This window comes from Budorcas taxicolor, chromosome 8 (assembly GCF_023091745.1).
Source record: "Budorcas taxicolor isolate Tak-1 chromosome 8, Takin1.1, whole genome shotgun sequence".
In the NCBI taxonomy this organism is placed as follows: domain Eukaryota; kingdom Metazoa; phylum Chordata; class Mammalia; order Artiodactyla; family Bovidae; genus Budorcas; species Budorcas taxicolor.
Genome location: NC_068917.1, coordinates 102,723,848 through 102,741,103, shown reverse-complemented (window position 1 = coordinate 102,741,103; position 17,256 = coordinate 102,723,848). Strand labels below are relative to the sequence as shown.

Genomic DNA, 17,256 nt, shown 5'->3' with positions numbered 1-17,256 from the left:
AACACCCCCCATGCCCCCAGGTTCCTTCCTTCCTTCTGAGCGACCTCTGCAGTCTCGGTGATTCCACCAACAAGCCTCACCTCCAAATCCAGGCTTGGTAACTCAGGAGGAATGGATGGAATTCCATGCTGCCCCTCCTTTGCGGTTCTATTACACTGCCTACCACCCTGCTCCCTTTCCAGATGGGCGTTCCCATTGCCTGCTGTCCTCAACTCTCAGCAGTTCCTCAGATCCTGGCTCCAAATAGTCAGCTGCCTTGCCTTCTCCCTGTGAGCAGTCTCTGCACCCCTGACCAGACACATCGCTGATCCCTACTTCTGTTATGTGACCAAGACGGCCACTCCTTGGCTGCATGTTCCCATCCGGGCCTGGGGGCTGGGCCAGTGACCCATGTCACACATGGCTTCTGCTCAGAGCCCTCCCAGTTGGCCAACTGCCTTATATTCAGAATGCCTTATATCTAGCTTCTTCCACATATACTGTGACTTGCTTTAAGAAAACACAATATACTCCACAGTGGCTGCGTCAGTTCCCACTAACAGTGCAGGAGGGTTCCCTTTTCTCCATACCCTCTCCAGCATTTACTGTTTGTAGATTTTTTGATGATGGTCATTCTGACTGGTGTGAGGTGATATCTCATTGTAGTTCTGATCTGCATTTCTCTAGTAACTAGTGATGCTGAGCATCTTTGTAAAGCAACTATACCCTGATTAAAAAAATAATAATAACACACACACACACAAGAAAACACAATGTAAACAGAAATACCAGCGAATAATTATTCCTAATCATATAGGATGTTTCACATATGCAAACTCACTACCTAGTTTTTAAATGTGGCTAACTTTCTATCATGCATTGGAAATATGATTTAATTTATAAAAGACAACCCAATTCATAAAATGCAATATTCCTTTTATGTTGTTTTGATCCGATCACCCTTTCACTGCCCTTACCCCACCTCATGCCCTCACTTCCCTCTTTGGGAAGCTTTTAGATTCCACCATCAATAACTATGACCATAGTCTTTCAAAAACCCAACTCAGATGAAATCCAACACTTTTCTTGTCTGTATCTGCACATATTCAGCTGAAAGTGCTGGAGGAAAACATAGGACCATGTTGTCTGGTTTTGTTTTTTGATTCATGAATTTAAATTGTAGGGAGGCCTCAGAGGTATCCAGGAATCTGTGTTTCCCTAGTTTAATTACTCTTGAACTGTCTCAGAGGATATTACACCTTCTGTCTCCTCAAACTTCCAATGCCTCTTCCCCCTTCCTCACTGCCGGTGGCTGACCTTGCTTCCCATTTAGCAGTCAGAAAGCCTCCTCCACACCCTCCACCACAGGCTCCAGCCTCCTCGCTGGTCCCACAGGCTCTGCCGTCACTCTCGGAAGACTCTCCTCCATTTGTGCCCTTGATGACATCCTCACTCCCCAACTCACGATGTCCTTCCAGCAATTGTCTCTCTCTTTTCCTGCCTCAGCAACTTTCCCCAGTCTCCAGATCATTCTCAACAGCCCTCAATCATGTTCTAACATGTCTAAAAGCAGTCTCCCTTGAGCCCAAATTCCTCTTCTTCTACCTCTCCGTTCCTCTCTTGCCCTTTAAGGCAAAACTTCTTGCAAGTACCTGTCAATCACCCACTTACTCATTTTGTCCACCTCCCAACTCCCTTCCCCTTTGGTAATGAATCTGATCTCTATATCTAGTCTCAGCACCACAGCTAAAGTGATCCTTAAAAAAATAAAAAAAAATAGGTCAGATGATGCACAAATAAATCCTCCAATGGATCTTCATTTCACCTAAAGTGAAAGCCATCCTGGACTTCCCTGGTGATCCAGTGGTTAAGAATCTACCTGCCAATGCAGGGGACATGGGTTCGATCCCTGGTCTGGGAAGATCCCACATGCCCGGGAGCAACTAAGCCTGTGCACCGCAACCGCTGAAGCCCACGGACCTGGAGCCCATGCTCTGCAACACGAGAAGCCACTGCAAGGAGAAGCCCATGCACCACAACAAAGAGTATCCCCGCTCGCTCCACCTAGAGAAAGCCCACGTGCAGCAACCAAGGCCCGGCGCAGCCAAAAGTAAAATAAAGCAAAGGATTCTGTTATATGAAAGAAAACCCATGCTGCCTGAGTTACATAAGCTTAGACTCACTAGTTTATCAATCACACTTACTTTATAGCTTTCAGTTCACAGAAAATGAGTTTAATGAACGAAACTTTCCATTTTAGCAAGTCCATTTTGCAAATAAACCGAAGGGTCAATGGTTTTCACATTTCTCCTTGTTTTACAACTGAGTTATGTCAGCGTCCACACCATCCTTCCCATGAGGAACATGCATATTTTGTTAGCACAAAAGGGGAAATCCACGGCCTCTGGAAAAATAATAGTGTCGTGTTAATAGGCAGGGAGGAAAAAGACATGTGTAACTTTGGATGAGGCTGCTTTATAAGCCAGGCAATGGCTTGGAAGCCCAAGACAGGGCTTTCCTACGGCACTGGAGCCTGGAGCGTGGAAGGTGAATCCCCTGTGTCTGGTAATCACTCTACCAGCTACATTTCAGGTAACTAATGAGCAACGTGGGAACAAGGCTCTACCACACAGCCAATACCCTAAGTGCTTGGGGAAGTACTTTAGCAAATATACCCTAATTTTTAAAACATGGAGATGTATATTGGAGAAAGAAATGGCAACCCACTCCAGTATTCTTGTCTGGAGATGTATATTGATGGGAGAGGTCACCTGGTCCACTTCACCTGATCCGTGCCTCTTCTACCTACATGCCAAGTTATCTGTTCAGTCTCTGCATCCTGGGGCAGGTTGCTGGCCAGCTCTAAACACCGAGGAATTTTTCTTTATCTTGTGTTGACAGCTGCCTCCCTGAAACTGATATCCACTCGTTTTGATGCAACTTTCACGATTGCCTGGTTGTACATCTGTGTTTCCAACACCAAATCAGGAGGTCACAAATGGAGCACAGCCCTTGAAATCCTGCCACTTGCCAGGCAGCAATCAAACTGGAATTCGGAAAAAAGAAATCCACGGCCCTTTGACATGTAATTGGAATTCTGACCACTTCATCCTAAGACACCTGCATATCTTCACCTGAGAGGCTAGAAAGGTATCAACTTGCCTTCCCAGACTTTTTTGAGTGAGGGTGATCACGTGACTCAGTCTCCCCAGGCCATAGCTTCCTTCTCTCTCTGGGAAGGCTCACGCCTGGTACATGGCAGCCCTCCCTAAGGATAGCAGAGCATCAGGATCTCCTCCTGGGCTGCTGTGGACAGTGGGCCGCCAGAGTCGGTGAAGGATCTCAAGATGCCTGGATGGAAACTTGCTCTAAAAGCCATTGACTGGGTAGCTTCTGCGGAGACCATCCCCTGAAACCAGAAGGCCTTTGCTAACTCCCTGAAATCCTGGAACGAGTCCCTCAACTCTAGGTTGGTTACTCTGCCTGGGAAGCCACCTGCCATCAACAGGGTTTCCCACATGGCCAACGTGGCAAAGTCTGGCTTGGTGGGTGACTCTGAGAAGAAGTTTAATGCCCTGAAAGTTCCTGTGCTAGAGGATAAATTATACTGCCAAGGTGGATCCTGAGGAAAAAGAAGATATGAAAAGTTGTGCTGAGTTTTTGTCTCTCTCAAAGACCAGGATTCAGGAATATGAGAAAGAGCTGGAGAAGATGAGGAACATAATTCCACCTGATCAGATGAGCACTGAGGACTTCAATGAAGTCTTCCCAGAAACCAAATTAGACAGGAGGAAGTACCTGTACTGGCCTCATAAGCCATTTGAGAATTTATAAACTTGAGTATGGGAGACAGTTCTGGTCCTCAGATTATAAACTCTGGACATTAAAAATAATTACATAGTGCAAAAAAAGAAAAGCTCCAAAAAGAAAAGAAAAGCTCCTTCTGCCTTCAATGAGCAGTCTCCCTACCTCAAGAGCATCCTCAGTTGTTCCAATTTTTTCTTTGAAGCTAAAAAACTTAAGCTATTGTTTCTCAGGTTTTCTGATACAACCACATGTACTCCTTACTAATGATTATGTAACCAACTAAAATTCTATTCATGAAAATCTCATAACAGCATGAGAAAACATTCATGTAAACGTTAAGTGAGAAAAACTCAAAGTAAAATGCATATGGAATCTAATTACACCTACATAAAATCAATGCCAAGAAAATCCCCCAAATTTCTTTCGTGTTGAAATCAAGGGCATTGTTTTTCCTTTTAGAATGTTAAAGTATTTATTTAGTGTCAGGCCCCAGGCCAGGCACTTTTAAATGATTTCATTCTTTTCACTTTTTTGCACATTTCACATTTTGTTTAGAATGAAAAGATGTTACTAAATATAAGAATTCCTTTGTCCTGGAAAACTCAAAGGAAAAAAGATCAACCAGTTATAATTTGGGAAAAGATCCACAGAAGTAAACTTTGCCAGTCCTCTCGGGACTACCATCATTAGATTTGTCAACTAACCAGGAAAATGTGTGCTGGAGGTATTGGAAGCCTGGCAGGAAATTGACAAATTAACCTCAACTACAAAAAAGTCATACTATCTGCTTGATTTCATCAGTATTGCGTAAATAATAATGGTTGTTGAAAACGAGGAGAAAACAACCAAGTTTTATGATTTTAGCCCTAGAATGACAGGCTGCTATGGGGCTTCTTAATATTATTTTGGAGGAATAAGCTATTGAAATGCAGATCCATTCAAATCCGACTGAGATTACAGCTTGGAGTTAATTAACTGAGTTCCTATTGTGTGTAAACTGAATTTTAAAATATAATCAAAGTATGTAGCTGATACTATTTCTGACCCGCTGTGATGCCGTGCTGACGATCTTATTTCCTTGATGCCATGCTCCATTTCATGACAGAAACTGCAGGAGGCTGTAATGCATTTTCTCCAATGATGAGGTGATGTGGACTTAACGCCACCTGGCCAGGTGAAGATTTCTGCTTAACTCAGGGTAAACCAGGAAACTTGACCACATCCTTAAGCCCCCTGGGGGAACAATCCAAGCAGTTTTGGCAGCAGCAATGCTACAACTCAGCCATCTAATTCAGCTGTCGGAACTGGACTGGGAGTTGTCCTTTTCTGAAGCCACCTAGAAAAAAAGTGGGGCTTCGAGGGTGGCCAGACAGTTATATTACATGACACTCTTTGGTTTTCTTTGGACTCTGTGTGTCTGGTCTGGGACACAGCCATAGGGCTCCCAAGCTCTAAGGAGTGTGTATATGGCCAGTGTCTTCATTTAGACATGCATTAATCTCATCTACTTTTTAATTCTCAAGGTGCACATACCAATCAAATGCAGACACTATTTCCAAGCTGCTGTCTCCATCTCCTCTCTGCACTGTGTCTGCTACGGGAGGGAGCAGCACGGTGAGGGGTGGGGGATTAAAGCCTGCACGCCTCCTCCTCCTCCTGTTGATACTAAATTGCTTTTGTCCCTTCTGCATCCTTCCCATGCAGCTGATACACACACCTGCATCAGGCTGTTGAGCTGATGAGGACTGAATGGGCTGTGTCTACTCATAAAGCTTGGTGAAAGCTTCCAGGTCTCTGATCTCTGCTTGGCAACTCACCAGCATTTCAGGAGATGAAATAATAAATTTGTCTCCAAGGTAACCCTCTTTCTGGCTTGGATCCAAATAATCTGAAGGATCCCCAAGCTTGCATAACATACACACCCAGAAAATAAGGCTCAACAGGATGAAATCAGCAGGGAGAGAGCACTGTCTGCCAGGACCAATGAGTCTGGGCAGCAGCATTTTGAGTCCACCTCTGCCCGACCTCTGACCTCAGTTTTGACAACCAGATTTCAGATGTATCTCATCACACCCTTAGCTATTCCATTCCTGGGGCCTGGAGTCCCGGCCCTAAAGCCCAGGCCTATGCCTCAAATCCTGCACACTGACTGATGACAGGCTCTCAGTTCAGTTCAGTTCAGGCACTCAGTCGTGTCCAACTCTTTGCAACCCCATGAATCGCAGCACGCCAGGCCTCCCTGTCCATCACCAACTCCCGGAGTTCACTCAAACTCACGTCCATCGAGTCAGTGATGCCATCCAGCCATCTCATCCTCCGTCGTCCCCTTTTCCTCCTGCCCCCAATCCCTCCCAGCATCAGAGTCTTTTCCAATGAATCAACTCTTCGCATGAGGTGACCAAAGTACTGGAATTTCAGCTTTAGCATCATTCCTTCCAAAGAACACCCAGGACTGATCTCCTTTAGAATGGACTGGTTGGATCTCCTTGCAGTCCAAGGGACTCTCAACAGTCTTCTCCAACACCACAGTTCAAAAGCATCAATTCTTCGGTGCTCAGCTTTCTTCACAGTCCAACTCTCACATCCATACATGACTACTGGAAAAACCATAGCCTTGACTAGACAGACCTTTGTTGGCAAAGTAATGTCTCTGCTTTTGAATATGCTATCTAGGTTGGTCATAACTTTCCTTCCAAGGAGCAAGCGTCTTTTAATTTCATGGCTGCGGTCACCATCTGCCATGATTTTGGAGCCCCCTCACCAAAAAAAAAATTCTGACACTATTTCCCCATCTATTTCCCATGAAGTGATGGGACCAGATGCCATGATCTTAGTTTTCTGAATGTTGAGCTTTAAGCCAACTTTTTCACTCTCCTCTTTCACTTTCATCAAGAGGCTTTTTAGTTCCTCTTCACTTTCTGCCATAAGGGTGGTGTCATCTGCATATCTGAGGTTATTGATATTTCTCCCAGCAATCTTGATTCCAGCTTGTGCTTCTTCCAGCCCAGCATTTCTCATGATGTACTCTGCATATAAGTTAAATAAGCAGGGTGACAATATACAACCTTGACGTACTCCTTTTCCTATTTGGAACCAGTCTGTTGTTCCATGTCCAGTTCTGTTGCTTCCTGACCTGCATGCAGGTTTCTGAAGAGGCAGGTCAGGTGGTCTGGTATTCCCATCTCTTTCAGAATTTTCCACAGTTGATTGTGATCCACACAGTCAAAGGCTTTGGCATAGTCAATAAAGCAGAAATAGATGTTTTTCTGGAACTCTCTTGCTTTTTCCATGATCCAGTGGATGTTGGCAATTTGATCTCTGGTTCCTCTGCCTTTTCTAAAACCAGCTTGAACATCTGGAAGTTCATGGTTCACATATTGCTGAAGCCTGGCTTGGAGAATTTTGAGCATTACCTTACTAGCGTGTGAGATGAGTGCAATTTTGCAGCTCTAGAGGCTGCTAACCTAAGCTGCATTTGTCTTTTCTTTTTTGCAAAAGTAAAGCAAAAAGGTTCTAATTTTATTGAATGTACCCTGCGTTGATGATCCCTATGTGCTACCTTTCATCCATTTTAACTGTTCAACTCCACTGCAGTTCAATTATCTGGAATCTTGAAGAAATCATGGCAGCCTCTGTGTTTCTGAGCAATGCATCTCTATTCCTCTTTCTCTATATTCCAGTTTTTTTATCTTGACCAAGAACTTTGTTCTGAGCTGCTGCATAACACAGGGAGCTCAACTCGGTGTTCAGTGATGACCTAGAGGAGTGGGGGGGGGAGGGGCCTGGAGTGGGATTGGGGGTGAAGAGGGAGGCTCAAGAGGGAGGGACATATGTAGGCTTACAGCTGATTCACGTTGTTGCAAGCAGAAACTAACACAACATTGCAAGGGAATTATACTCCAATCTTCCAAAAAAAAAAAAAGAAACTCCTTCTGGATGGATTGCTATCTCATTCTATGGCTGGGTACTAGGTTCTCCCTATGCCACCATCCTGGGAATCCTCTTCCCCTTTCTCTCATCTGAGCTTGCTTTTAAGGACTTCCTCTGGAGAAGGGAATGGCAACGCACTCCAGGATTCTTGCCTGGAGAATTCCATGGACAGAGGAGCCTGGCGGGCTCCACAGTCCATGGGGTCGCAAAGAGTCAGACACGACTGAGCAACTTCCACTTTCCTTTCAGTTTTTCTCTCCGTTGGGACCTCAAGCTCCCACGAGTGCTAAACTCTGAGGACAACAGGTTTGCCAGCTGAGGTGACATTTCTCAGAACAACTAAAGAGCAGCAAGTTCCCCCAGAGTTGGTCCCATCATCTTGCTGTCTTAGGCTGCCTACCACATCCAGCCATCCCACCTCACCACCCTGCTGTAATTAATCACACTGGGCTATTTAAAAGGTTTACTTCTATAAATGGCCTAAGTTCTTAAGGCTCATTCTCCATCTTCCAGTCACCACTGCAGACACCCACACATAAGCCAATTGTCTAATCAAGGCTTGGGGTCCTCAAATGTCATTCTTCCCTCCAAGGCAGTCAGAAACCCCTATTAAAGAATACAGAGTCTCCACTGACTGTAAAAGGAAACTGTAGTGAATGCTCTACTGCTTCCAAGTGTTTAGAAAATAAAAGGCTATAAATAGAGCTGTAGAAATCAACAATAACTGATTCTCCAGACTTAAAGTCTCCATTTTGAACTAAAGCAAAGATAAAATTAAGATGACAGATGGGCTTTATCTCAAGTACTAAGCTGCTAGGTTGGCCACAGTAACTCTACTGAGAACACTGTGTTGAGAAGGATTCTGAGGCCAAATCTGAGCTGAACTGGCCATAATCCCATGATCAATTAATTAGTTATACACAGGACCAAGTTACTCAGTCACTCAGTCGTGTCCGTGCAGCCCCATGGATTGAAGCCCACCATGCTCCTCTGTCCAGGCAAGAATACTGGAGTGGGTAGCCATTCCTTTCTCCAGGAGATGTTCCTGACCCTGGGATCAAACCCACAAGACCAATGAGAGGCAGTTATTTGCCAGACCTGGAGTGATACTTTGCATGGGCTTTGGAGCCAGATCTAGGGTCAAATTCAAACTCAGCCACCTTTGCCTAGAATAATATTTAACCTCGAGTTAACATTTCCATGCCTACTAAAATAATAACAGCACTATACTTTTAACAGAGTATCAAAGTTCCCATTAAATGTTTGCAAAGCAAAATATGTTGTATTAATACATATTAAATGCCCAATAAACAAAAGCACTTATGGTATTAATTCTTTAGCTCCAAAGTCAGTTCTCAAAAGCAAATGCCCTAAAATAGGCTCCTCTGACTCAAAGGTTTGTTTACGTTGATTCCCATCTTGTTTTCAAATCAATAAACCACATGCTGGTGTGTAGGAGGCACTGGGAAATAGTCGATGATAAATACAGCATTTCTGCTCAGCATCCTCTCCACCAATAGCACCTCTGCAGTGGCAGGCATGGAGGACTATGAGTGGCTCTAGACTGAATTCTCAGCTTTTCCTAAAAATAAGCTCACAGACTGAGTCACCCCTTTATTCCCAGGATCCTCTGAAAGTTGAACAGGATGTCACAGTGTCCAGAAATAGCCTCCACATTCCAACTCTAAATTGGCCTCCATCGACAATCAGGCTTTCAGCTGAAGTTAGTTCATATGCTTCTTCTGGGTTTCCGTCTACAGAGAATGACACGAGTGATAATAAGAACTAAAGGTGACCCCTGCACAAAACAGAGAGGCCACCTCAGCACCTTCAGCAATTTACCAGCTCCAACAGCAATGGGACACTGGGCAAGCAGGCAAGCACCCTTGCCTTCACTCTGCCACCAGAGCAATCTCTGATAAACTCTGGGTCTTCTGGCTCCACCAACCACAGGACCAAGTCCTGACCCCCGAACCTGGCACGCCCGGCCTTCTGTAACCCAGCACCCACTGCCCTTATGGCCTCACTTCCTGGCACGCTCCAGCCACATCCACCTCCTCGTCATTTCCTGCTGCTGCTCTGCTCCATCACGAGCCTTGAGCCTTTGTCCATGCTGCCCGTTTGGCCTAGAACTTGGAACAAAGATTGTTCTCATCTTGGCCACCCTCACCAGGCCTAGGCTACTTTTTGGCTTTTTAGGGATGACAGGAGGGTCCGGATGGAGCCCTGGGGCAGAGCAAGGGAATGAGCGAACCTATGAGACACAGGCCACATAGACCACACTGTGGGGACCCAGAGGAGAGGTGGAGGGTCACAGGGCAGGTGTGCTGGAGGCAGAGAGATGTGCAGGACACAGCCCTGCATGAGCTTGGACAAGTTACATAGCCACGTTGATGTCTTCTCTGAAGCGAAAGGCAGAAAATGACACCTGCCCTGTTCTTCGATGCACAAGAAGAGCAAGAAAGTGAGAGAATTCTGCAAAAGCTAAAAGAGTTATGAATCCACCAGGAATGTTTTCGTCATTCTTGGTGATGAGAAAGAGGACAATCCAGGACCTTGAACAAAACAGCCCTGATGGTTACTGAGCTGATATTCTGAGATCTGGGATGTGGTCTAAAGCTCTACCCTCTGTTTTTAACTGGCTTTTGCAGAGGGGATAGTTACCCTTTCTTCATCACATCTTCCCTAGTGGCTCAGATGGTAAAGCGTCTGCCTGCAATGCAGGAGACTCAGGTTTGATCCCTGGGTCGGGAAGATTCCCTGAAGAAGGAAATGGGACCCCACTCTAGTACTCTTGCCTGGAAAATCCCATGGATGCAGGAGGCTGGTAGGCTACAGTCCATGGGGTGGCAAAGAGTCAGTCATGACTGAGAGACTTCACTTTCATCACATCTTAGTGTGAAATGCTGTTCTTGGCCTTGATTAGAGGCTTCAAAGATAAACGGCTTCTACTGGAGACAGAGGGTTAGGGGGCCCTGAGGGTCCTGGGTGCTAAGAGGAAGTCAGGAGTGTGACAAAACGCAGAGGCTTGAGTCATTCATGCTGAATGGCATCCCACTACTCTTGAGTCCCTGGGCCACTTCCCTTGGGACACGGTTTCTACTGCCACAGCCAGAAGCAGACTAGTATATGAATGGCCATCACTGTGAGATGCAAGTGCCACCTAACAGCAAGCAGAGACCCTGGTGTCGGTTGAATTATGCCCCTCCACTCATGCGAAGAGCTGACTCATTGGAAAAGACTCTGATGCTGGGAGGGATTGGGGGCAGGAGGGGAAGGGGGCAGAAGGGGAAGGGGACAACAGAGGATGAGATGGCTGGATGGCATCACTGACTCGATGGACATGAGTCTGAGTGAACTCCGGGAGTTGGTGATGGACAGGGAGGCCTGGTGTGCTGCGATTCATGGGGTTGCAAAGAGTCGGACACAACTGAGCGACTGAACTGGACTGAACTGAACCACGGATACAGTGAAGACCTCAGCCCTCAGTTCAGTTCAGTCGCTCAGTCATGTCCAAGTCTTTGTGACCCCATGAACTGCAGCACTCCAGGCCTCCCTGTCCATCGCCAACTCCTGGAGTTTACTCAAACCCATGTCCACTGAGTCAGTGATGCCATCCAGCCATCTCATCCTCCGTCATCCCCTTCTCCTCCTGCCCTCAATCCCTCCCAGCATCAGTTCTTTTCAAATGAGTCAGTTCTTCGCATCAGGTGGCCAAAGTATTGGAGTTTCAGCTTCAACATCTGTCCTTCCAATGAATATTCAGGACTGATTTCCTCTAGGATGCACTGGTTGGATCTCCTTGCTGTCCAAGGGACTCTCAAGAGTCTTCTCCAACACCACAGTTCAAATGCATCAATTGTTCTGTGCTCAACTTTCTTTATAGTCCAACTCTCACATCCATACATGACTACTGGAAAAACCACAGCCTTGACTAGATGGACCTTTGTTGGCAAAGTAATGTCTCTGCTTTTTAATATGCTGTCTAGATTAGTCATAACTTTTCTTTCAAGGAGTAAGCGTCTTTTAATTTCATGGCTGCAGTCACCATCTGCAGTGATTTTGGAGCCCCCCAAAATAAGTCTGTCACTGTTTCTACTGTTTCTCCATCTATCTGCCATGAAGTGATGGGGCCAGATGCCATGATCTTAGTTTTCTGAATGTTGAGCTTTAAGCCAACTTTTTCACTCTCCTCTTTCACTTTCATCAAGAGGCTCTTTAGTTCTTCACTTTCTGCCATAAGGGTGGTGTCATCTGCATATCTGAGGTTATTGATATTTCTCCCGGCAATCTTGATTCCAGCTTGTGCTTCATCCAGCCCAGAATTTCTCATGATGTACTCTGCATATAAGTTAAATAAGCAGGGTGACATACAATATACAGCCTTGACGTACTCCTTTTTCTATTTGGAACCAGTCTGTTCCATGTCCAGTTCTTACTGCTGCTTCCTGACCTGCATATAGATTTCTCAAGAGGCAGGTCAGGTGGTCTGGTATTCCCATCTCATTAAGAATTTTCCAGAGTTTGTTGTGGTCCACACAGTCAAAGGCATAGTCAGAATATGACCTTATAAATAGGGTCTTTACAGAGGTGTTGGGCTTCTCAGGTGGTGCTAGTGGTAAAGAACCCACCTGCCAAGGCAGGAGACATAAGAGACATGGGTTTGATCCCTGGGTTGGGACCATCCCAGCCCAGGAGGAGTTAGGCATGGTAACCCACTCAAGGATTCTTGAGTAGAGAATTCCATGGACAGTGGAGCCTGGCGGGCTATAATCCTTAGGGTCGCAAAGAGTCAGACATGACCAAAGTGACAGAACACACACACATGCCCAGAGGTCACGAAAATTATGTCATTATGGCAGGGCTTAATCCAGCATGATTGGTATCCTTATGAAAAGGGGAAATCCAGACATGGACACATGTAGAAGAGCTTGTGAAGGGATAAGGCAGAGACAGGGACAAGACAAGGAGAAAAGCCTGGAGCTGGCCCCACCCTCACAGCCCTCAGATGAAACCTAGCTTGCTGATTCTTGATCTCACATTCCAGCCTCTGGAACTGGGAGACCATACACTTCTGTCATTTAAGCCAAGCCAGTCTATGGCACTTGGTTATGACAGCCCTAAGGAACTAATAGGGACTGTTTATAACAATCCAGGGGAGAAAAGAACTTCAGAAGCCGCAGTAGTCCGAATTGTTAGAATGTCCATGGGTTCACTGGGTGAAAAGCACAGGCACTAACCCCACCCAGGACATTCTGGAACCTGCTGACCTTACTGTCAGAGGAAACCAACTAGCAGTGGCTCATTTTTATCTATGTATTTTGAAACTCCCTTGTGGCCATCCTGAATACCCAAGCTCCTGGTTCATAGGCACGACTCCTGCCTTGATGGTCCACAGCAAAGTGTGTCATGGGGGTGGTGATGCTTTGTGCCCAGCTGCTTGGGGTACATGCATGCAGTGGGGTCACTGTTGGTCAAGGATGCTGCTCACTATTGCTTTCAAGGTCACAGTGGGTGTCCAGCCCTCTCTTTTCTCAAGGGGAGATTGGTAGCTCTCCAGGAATGAGATGAACCAGACTGAAAGTTGCTCTCGATGTGGAAGGATGGCATCAAGAGGGAACTGAACTCAAATACTGTGGATCAAAAAACTGTCACCTGCCACTCCAGTAAACAAGGCTGCTGCCCACCATCAAGCCATCAGCAACTGCAGACGCCCCAGAGGTGTACCCTGAGGGGAATTCAAGAAGGAGAATAAAAAGGATACTGGCCCCAGATAGTTAAGATGCATATCAAAAGAAATTTCAATGAGCCAAACTCTTGCATCTTCTCATACATAGAAAAACACTAAAATCTGGAGGGTTTTGTGTGTGTGTGAATAGCCATCTTTTGAGGTTGAACTACATGCTTGTTTCATCAGCAAAGCTCCTATGTATCCTGCCTCTTCCCTCACCTCTTTGGTTTTTGTTTTTTCTTAATTTTCCTGGTAAAGTTTTATTTTTTTATTTTTTTTAATTTTTACTTTATTTTACTTTACAACACTGTATTGGTTTTGCCATACATTGACATAAATCCACCATGGGTGTATACAAGCTCCCAATCCTGAATCCCTCTCCCACCTCCCACCCCATATTATCTCTCTGGATCATCCCCATGCACCAGCCCCAAGCATCCTGTATCCTGTATCGAACATAGACTGGCACTTCATTTCTTACATGATAGTATACATGTTTCAATGCCATTCTCCCAAATCATCCCACCCTCTCCCTCTCCCTCTGAGTCCAAAAGTCCGTTCTATACATCTGTGTCTCTTTTGCTGTCTCGCATACAGGGTCATCATTACCATCTTTCTAAATTCCGTATATATGTGTCAGTATACTGTATTGGTGTTTTTCTTTCTGGCTTACTTCACTCTGTATAATCGGCTCCAGTTTCATCCACCTCATTAGAACTGATTCAAATGTATTCTTTTTAATGGCTGGGTAATACTCCACTGGGTATATGTACCACAGCTTTCTTATCCATTCATCTGCTGATGTCCCTCACTTCTTTGGAACATTCCCTCAGGGCTGTCTGACAGGCAGCACTGTACCCGGCTACAGTGCTCAGTAAGGTCACTGAAGAAAACATAATTCTCAGCTTTTAAGTTGTGCGATTTTGGTGAGGGCAACACAGCCCGCGCATCCTGTCACGGCCCCAGATAAAAGGGGAAAGCTGGTAAAGCGACCATTTTATCCGAGTGAGCACTTACTGGGTATCTAGGATGTGACGGCTTCTCTCTCTTAAACCTGGGAACCCCAAGTGGGGGCCGGATGCCTCCCTGCCTTTTGAACTTAGACAGGAGACAAGAGACACAACGCACCTGGGAGAGTTTCGACGGAAAGTGGTACAGAAGAAGGAACCTGGGGAAACTCACTAGGGAAGAGCCTCAAGCAGGTGGCTGGGGCAGCATCAGGTGAGGGAACAGTGCATATCTCAGCTCAGTTGTGTTCAACACTTGGTGACCCATGGACGGCAGCACTCTGTCCAGGAAATTTTCCAGGTAAGAATACTGGGGTGGGTTGCCTTTTTTCTACTCCAGGGCAGAGAGGGAACTTTAAAGCAGACACCTGGCTAAGAAAAAATTCAGGGGGAATTCTCTGACTGTCCAGCAGTTAAGACTCCACACTTCCACTGCAGGGGCCAAGGGTTCGATCTCTGATTTAGGAACTATTTAATAGAATCACGCATGCCATGTGGCACCACCAAGAAAAAAAAAAGCTAAAAATAAATAGTCATACCTTATTAAAAAAAAATTCAAGGAGTCCAGGGATGAGCCAGAACTCACGACAGCCATTTAAAGGCTATTATCACTAACCTGTAGCTGAAATATTGCATCACCTTCAGTTACAAACAGAAGGACAAGCCTCAGAAATATCTTCAGTACCTATGACTTTGTCATAAGTAGCAATCACAGGTATTGTCTTATTACATTATAGTTGTGGGAGATGAATATCACTTATGTTCATCAATAATTAGAAATCAGAGTATGTATTGGAATTGTCACTTCAGTTCGGTCACTCAATCGTATCCGACTCTTTGCGACTCCATGGACTGCAGCACACCAGGCCTCTCTGTCCATCACCAACTCCTGAAGTTTACTCAAACTCATGTCCATTGAGTCAGTGATGCCATCCAGCCATCTCATCCTCTGTCGTTCCCTTCTCCTCTTGCCCTCAATCTTTCCCAGCATCAGGGTCTTTTCCAATGAGTCAGTTCTTTGCATCAGGTGGCCAAAGTATTGGAGTTTCAGCTTCAGCATCAGTCCTTCCAATGAATATTCAGGACTGATCTCCTTTAGGAAGGACTGGTTGGATCTCCTTGCTGTTCAAGGGACTCTCAAGAGTCTTCTCCAACCCCACAGTTCGAAAGCATCGGTGCTCAGCTTTCTTTATAGTCCAACTCTCACATCCATACATGACTACTGGAATTGCCACAGCTTTTATTTAATACAATAATACAGAAGCATGTGCTGTGTGGTCAGTCATGTCCGACTCTGTGTGACTCCAAGGACTGTAAACCACTAGGCTCCTCTGTCCATGGAATTTTCCAAGGAAGCATACTAGAGTGGGTTGCCATTCCCTTCTCCAAATATAGAAGCATATATGTTACCTATCACAATTTTCTAATAATGACCTGCCTGTATTTCAATGTAATTGGTCATCTTTTTAATCCTATGTATTTTATCTTGTGCATTGAAGCATTATTCTGAGTCCACAAGCCTGGGAAGGAGTATGAGACATAAAACAGTTTAAGAATCCTGATTTAAGGTTAATAAAATATCAATAACCTCATATATGCAGATGACACCACTGTTATGGCAGAAAGTGAAGAGGAACTAAAGAGCCTATTGATGAAAGAGAAAGAGGAGAGTGAAAAAGTTGGCTTAAAGCTCAACATTCAGAAAACTAAGATCATGGCATCTGGTCCCATCACTTCATGGCAAATAGATGTGGAAACAGTGGAAACAGTGTCAGACTTTATTTTTCGGGGTTCCAAAATCACTGCAGATGGTGACTGCAGCCATGAAATTAAAAAAGACACTTGCTCCCTGGAAGAAAAGTTATGACCAACCTAGACTGCATATTAAAAAACAGAGACATTACTTTGCCAACAAAGGTCCCTCTAGTCAAAGCTCTGGTTTTTCCAGTAGTCACGTATGGATGTGAGAGTTGGACCATAAAGAAAGCTGAGGGTTGAAGAACTGATGCTTTTGAACTGTGGTGTTGGAGAAGACTCTTGAGAGTCCCTTGGACAGCAAGGAGGTCCAATCAGTTCTGAATATTCATTGGAAGGACTGATGTCAAAGCTGAAACTCCCATACTTTGGCCACCTGATTCGAAAAACTGTCTCATTTGAAAAGACCTTGATGCTGGGAAAGACTGAAGGCAAGAGGAAGGGGACGACAGAGGATGAGATGGTTGGATGGCATCACCGACCCAATGGACATGAGTTTGAGTACACTCCAGGATCTAGTGATGGACAGGGAGGCCTGGTGTGTTGCAGTCCATGGGGTCTCAGAGAGTCGGACATGACTGAGCGACTGAACTGAAAGTGGCTTGGGCGCTATGTGAAATGTACTGTGATGGCAGCAATGTACTGTGACGACACTTACACTGTCCTTGTCCTCCAGGAGCTTATAATCAAATGGAAGGAAAGAGATGGGAATTACTCTCTTTTCCCTCCTGCTTGTGCTTCCTGCTGCTTATTCCCATCAAGCCAATTATAGCACCTCTGCCAGTCCATACGGCAGCTCTGTGGGATTTAGAAAAGATACCTCTTCCTCAAGACATCTTTCTGGCACCTTCTAGAAAACTGCCCTAACCAATACGAAGCCAGAGTGAGCATGTGTGAATGGTGCCCCCGGGAGCATTTACCACCCCAGACGAGGGTCTGACTGATACATCTCTGCCGAGACACCAGGTAAGAAGGCTCCTTATGAACAGAGGATAGGCAAGGATGTCCTTATCCCCTGGACAGAAGTACATCAAAGACAAGCCATCT

General features: G+C 45.4%; 1 protein-coding gene and 1 pseudogene across 1 annotated transcript in view; one reads left to right on the top strand and one right to left on the bottom strand.

The window, feature by feature from the left end:
- Positions 1–17,256, bottom strand: part of PALM2AKAP2 (PALM2 and AKAP2 fusion) — a 369,435-nt gene that overhangs the window by 332,846 nt on the left and 19,333 nt on the right. The gene's annotated exons all lie outside the window — the stretch shown is intronic.
- Positions 3,327–3,813, top strand: LOC128052175 (ATP synthase subunit d, mitochondrial-like; annotated as a pseudogene).